General features: G+C 35.7%; 1 pseudogene; it reads left to right on the top strand.

Moving 5' to 3' along the window:
* The first annotated feature begins 610 nt into the window (after positions 1 to 610).
* Positions 611 to 4,359, top strand: LOC121790482 (annotated as a pseudogene).
* Positions 4,360 to 6,190: the final 1,831 nt, after the last annotated feature.

The following is a 6,190-nucleotide window of genomic DNA, read 5'->3' as shown; positions in this document are numbered from 1 at the left end:
AGAGAATTTATTGGTTTCACTTTTGCTATGTTTATGCACCAGTTCAGTACTAGTTTTTAAGCTGGCTTAAGAGTTCCATGGTTACGAGGGAACTCAAACGAGTAAAGTAAAGTTCCATTAGCTGGCACATCTAGTAATGATGTTAATGGAGTTTCGTGCATTTAGTTATTGACACTGTAATGTTGGAAAATGTTCCGATGTCAGATTTAAGGAAATTTTGAAGGATTCTGGTAACGGCCTTGAAGTTCTAATGACTGGTGGTATAGTTTACTACGGAATAAGTTTTTCGTTTTAGATCCAAGGTCACTTATGTTCATTCTGCATTGCTTTATTCTACATCCTAGGTTTTTGCATTGTTCAATTTTTTTATCTATTTATATGCATGCTTATATTGTTATTCCTTCTTGGTTTAGAATTTTGTATTGCCTGAATTTCACATTTACTATCTGATTGGCTGTTTTGTATTGGTGTAACTACTCATTGTATTTTGTTATTCTGAGAGCTTAACCGTATGGTGCCTGTTTATAGTAGTGTGCACCAAGCCACCAACCAACATATGATATGTTTCCCTATCTGAAGACTATGGTTTATCTTTTATGTGGACATACAGGCAGGTGAAGAGTTATTATGGGAGCTGTTTGTGCAAGCAGGTCCAGGTTGGTATGTCTCTGCTTTTTTTATAGACCTTATTCTGTAAACCTAAGTAACTTAGTAGATTTTGTTGCTTCGTTACGCACTCTTTCCTTTATATTTATCTCTATTGCTTGTTCCAGTTAAATTATATGTGCCCAAGGACAGGGTTACAAGTGCTCATCAAGGCTTGGATTTGTGGAATTTAGAAGCGAAGAAGATGCCGATTATGTAATCTTTTTCACTTCTAACATTATCAATACCACAATTTTCATTTCCTTATCTCATTTCATATGTTTTTGATCATCAATTCCTTTTGCAGGCAATCAAAGTTCTTAATATGATTAAGTTGTTTGGAAAACCTATTCGAGTAAATAAGGTATATTGTATGCATTTATGTTTTCGTTCAGGCAATTGCATACTTTCCATTGTTCGATTTGGTTATGAAAGATCGTTATTTGGACTGTAGGCTTCACAAGATAAGAAAAGTGTCGATGTTGGAGCTAACCTTTTTATCGGAAACCTTGATCCTGTAAGAATTATTTTACTGTCTCTGTCAATCGCTCTATGTTCCATCAAATTATTTATTTTAACTTATGTAATGATGTAGACATATATTTAATTGTGGTTAAATTGTTTGAGATTTTTGTTGATCCAGTGCTGAATGGTCTTATATTTGCAGGATGTTGATGAAAAGCTTCTTTATGACACTTTCAGTGCTTTTGGTGTTATTGTTGCAAATCCAAAGGTTGGCACCTGCCATCTCTTGGACTTATCCGTTTATTCTTGTTGTTTTCGTGTGCTCTGTGTGGAGGGTGGAAATATACGTTCTCCAATTATAAGACACTCAAACATTTTGTGTCATGCACTTTCTCTCCGATTATAAGACACTGAAACGATATGTTTCATTGAGATATAGTATCTTGCTAGCATTCTAGAGATTCCTGCCTCTTTGTTTAAAATTCTTTAGTGCTGAAGTTTATGTGTCAGTTAATAAGAATTTCTTTCCTTTTCATTTTTGAATTACCGTTTGTAGTAATTGTTCTTTTTTACTTCTTTATTTATTTGTTCATAATCCTCCTACTGCCTCAAGTTGCATATTTCACTGATTTTTAGTTCATCTGTAGTTAGGATTCTTGTCTGTGTGTTCCCATTACCCTTCATTAATCTTTTGTTGTTTCCATGTTTAATGCATCGTGATGAATGATGTAATTTTTTTTTTGAAGTGTCACCTGTGATAGTGTGGTTGCCTTTCATTTGCTGCTGGGCTTTTAAGTTTTGGTGTCATTTGCAGATAATGAGAGATCCTGAAACTGGAAATTCTCGTGGTTTTGGTTTTATTAGCTATGATTCTTTCGAGGCGTCTGATGCTTCTATTGAGGTAATATTTTCTGTCTAAAAAATTATATTTCCATATATATGATTTTTTTTAAATTTAATAAAATTTGTGGAATTCATTGTAATATACTCCCTTCACACCAAAGATGACCCACTTTCCCTTTTGGGTTGTCCCAATCAAGATGGCTCATTACCACAAATGGAAACACTTTTTTCTCTACTTTGTTCCCGCTCTCTTATTTTATTCCCTCTACTCAACACACAAAATAAAGTTGCATAAAATCCCGTGACGACCAAGGAAGGGGTCATCTTCCTTGGGATGGAGGGAGTTTTTGTTACTATTGTTTTAATATATTATTATCATGATCATTATTATTATTATTATTATTATAATTATTATTATTATTATTATACATGTTTTTGCCGCACGCATTGCCTAACTAGACTTGAAGTCGGGTTGAACATCCTGCTTTGATATGATAATAATACTCCAGAATGATAGAAGTAGGAAACAATATCATTTATACAGCAACGGCATGTCAGCATCCTAAATTAATAGCTTGAACCTTGAAGGTCCTCATCATGCTCTGGTGTCTATCTTCTGTCTTGTGTGATACCAATGTATAATGTTAGTTAACTTGGTTTTGTGCTCTCACCTTTGATTCCTTGAAGAATTGGCGCTACGAAAATGATTGATTCTCTCCTAGGAGGATGGGGCATATGTTTGCACCTGAATTGGTTATTCTCCCTCTGATAATTTATAGAGTACTTGGAAACTTTTCTCTCACTTTCAAATGGCTCAAGTATTTGAAAATTTTGAATATCCTAATATTCTTCATTCCACAGACGATGAATGGCCAGTATCTCTGCAATCGTCAGATAACAGTGTCTTATGCATACAAGAAAGATACAAAAGGAGAGCGCCATGGCACCCCTGCAGGTGAGTTCTGCTTAAGATTTCTAAGCTCCTAGTTCTCGCCACTAAGACCTTATAGTCTGAGTGTTATAGTTCATTACTGAAGCAGTTTCCCTCCATTACAAATTGCAGAAAGAGTTCTTGCTGCTAGTAATCCTACTACAATAAGAAGTCGGCCCCACACCATGTTTGCAAGTGGACCTCCAACAATACCTCAGCAAAACGGTGGTGTCAGCGCCCCAGTCGCACCAAGGCCCTTCACAAACGGCCCTGTTCCTCCCCCTCCAATCCCAGCACTCAGTGTGCCTCCCCCACAGAACATGTATCAGCCTATGCAGATGCAAGCGCCATCTTGGCAGGGTCAGCCACCGCAACCTGGTCATGCTGGCATTCCTCCACCAATGCAGCAGTTCAGAAGCATGCCGCCACCACCTCCACAAATGGCCCCAGCTCCTATGAGACCTCCACCGCCTCCATCTGGAATGGCTGCTCCACCTGGTTGGCGACCACCGCCGCCCCCTCAGCATCTCGTGGGTGGAACCCATCCCATGCAGCATATGTCCATGCCCCCACCTCAACATATGCATATTCCACCACAGTAAATTCGATACTCGTGGAGTTGTTGTATGCCTCTTTAGAAATTGGTACTGTTCTAACCTGCTTCTTATTATGACATGTTCGAGTAGTTACAAAATGTATTCTTCTTCAAATTTTTCATTGAAAATTATACAGTTAAAAGTCCATATTTGCTTTCATCTTTCACCTTCAATTTCGAAATAACTTTAGTTTATTATGATATCTAGTTTTGGAAAATGAATGCTTTCTCTTTATGCTTGGTCTGTTGGTGAAGCATGCATGCATATGCTACCATCATGATACTCCTGCATCAAGATCTACTTTTCAGTCTCTCTCTCTCTCTCTCGCTCTCTCTTTCTCTCTCTCTCTCTCACACACACATACACACATCATTATTGTCATTGTCTTTTCTAACTTCCTGAAACTAAATTCTTTCCCCAACAACCAATAAAGCTTATCCATTCACCAATTAGCAGTTACTATATGTTTGTCTCCTCCACATCAGTATTCATCTAGGATTTACCAGTACTGTCTTTGTTTCATTCCCAGTTTTTTTCTATTTCTCTATGCTAAATTATGCATTTTGTTTATCTGCACTTCTCTCTTGTGATGCCTTTATTTTTCTTTTTATATACTAATAGATTTTATACACGCATGTGAATTTTCCAGTTGCGTCCTTTCTGATGGATTTATGTTGTGGCCAAGTTACTACAACTATTCATCAATCACTTTACTTTCAAGGAAGACAGGTTAAAGTGACATTGCTGAAGCTCATATTTTAGGAATTTGGAAATACTTGTCCTTTTCTTTTTAAGTCCTAATTACTAGTACTACATATTTTTATCTTATTGTAAGTTATTAAGAGAGGTTCATTTAGACATTTCCATCTTTCTTTTGTATGCATAGCCTATGGCCCTGTTCGGTTTCCACTGTGGTTCATGATTAGAGGTTATGTTTATTCTTATCTCTTATTCGGTTGGCATTTTTCTCAAAATCTTGACATGTGACATGTATCTTGGCATATTTTCATTGTGCTAAGATTACAACGTATCTCACGATTATCTATCAGACCACACTCCTATAACTAATTTAATCCTGGATAAAGTCTATTATGGCTTATGTTATATAGTAGTAATGTCTATTAAGTAGCAACAACAAATATATTTGCCTGTATTATTAAATTGTTCCTGTTCATTGAGTAGTAGAAACAGTGCCCTAAAGTCAGAAATTAGATTGAATACTATGTGAGAGATATGAGAGATTGCATATGTAAATGGATAGATTTGGAAAACAGAATAGAGAGGTAAACGAATCTCTGATAGCGTGAGAAAAGAAGCGTTCTGTCAAGTTTTTTCCATTTGTAGCAAACTGAATTTTCATCAATATTGAAGATAGCAAACAAATTGAAAATCTAATCTAGAAAGAAGAGAAGTATACATATGTGAGTACTGAGTAGTAATCAGAGTCTGCATCTCGACTACTCATCTTCAGTAGTTCCAAATTGGATAAACATCCACCCTTACCGTTGTCTTAAAATTTGATAAACATCCGTCCGCTATTAGGAGTCTCATTTTTTCGACACGAGTTTTAAGAAAAGTGGGTGAAAAAAAGTTAGTGGAATAGAGATCCCACTTGTATATATTAGTTTTAAATAAAATGTAAATGAAATGAGTTAGTGAAAGGTGAGACCTATTACCATTTATGGTAAAAGTGAACCGGGACTTCTATTCGCGGACGGAGGGAGATGAAAAAATGAGACTCTTATTCGCGGACGGAGGGAGTACAAATTATGCATACACTCTATGTGTGACACTTGTCCACTTTCAAACCTCAACCAAAGCCCATAATTAACAAAATGGCAAGTTCAAAAAAACGGAACTTATGAGTTCGAACACTGTCATTAGTGGCGTCGTAAGGCAGAGGCGGTGCGACAATAGTTGCTAGCAATGAATACGTGTACGGAAGATGAAAGTGAACAAGGTTGGAGTGGAGTTTCGGCAGCTTCAAAGATCAAATTTAATGGAATTTTCAGTCTTAATGGATCGACAGTGGGATCGGTCGAACCACCGACCCCATCTGGATTTGCCATTAATATCAATTTATAGACGGTGTTATAATATCAAATAGTGGTATATAATAGAACAAAATAGAAGGGACAGGGAATCATTTCCCAAAGCGTCAACGATAGCAAGAATCGAAATGATCAGATAGCTAATTAATCTCAAGAAAATGAGACTGATACTATAGTTGAATGATGATTGTGTAATTCATTGTCGTTGACTGATATTAGGTCAAAATATAGAAGAAAGAAAGGAATAAGATTATTAACACAAGAATCATCAACGATGGTATAGCAATACATTGTCTTGGAAGTTTATTTAGAACACTAGGTAAAGTAGAACGAAAAAAAAAAGAGTAATGTATTTGGCCATATTTTGGCTAATCATAAATATTTTATCTAATTCTATGAGAATGTGCACAAGAATATATGTAAATATAATTAGTATATTAATTCAAATTCAATATATTATAAATATGTCTAAAAAACAATTTGTTTTATATGGTTCGATGAAATTTGAACTCTTTACTTTTTATTCTTGGTCTCAAAAGTTGGTATACATAGTCAACCTGATGTTACACAAATAGTACTATTGTAGTGACAAATAGGCAACAAAAAAGATTATTGTAATAATGATAATGATTTCCATAACATGTGCAATGGGTGATTAT

This window comes from Salvia splendens, unplaced genomic scaffold (assembly GCF_004379255.2).
Source record: "Salvia splendens isolate huo1 unplaced genomic scaffold, SspV2 ctg528, whole genome shotgun sequence".
In the NCBI taxonomy this organism is placed as follows: Eukaryota; Viridiplantae; Streptophyta; class Magnoliopsida; order Lamiales; family Lamiaceae; genus Salvia; species Salvia splendens.
This window is presented reverse-complemented; position numbering and strand designations above follow the sequence as displayed.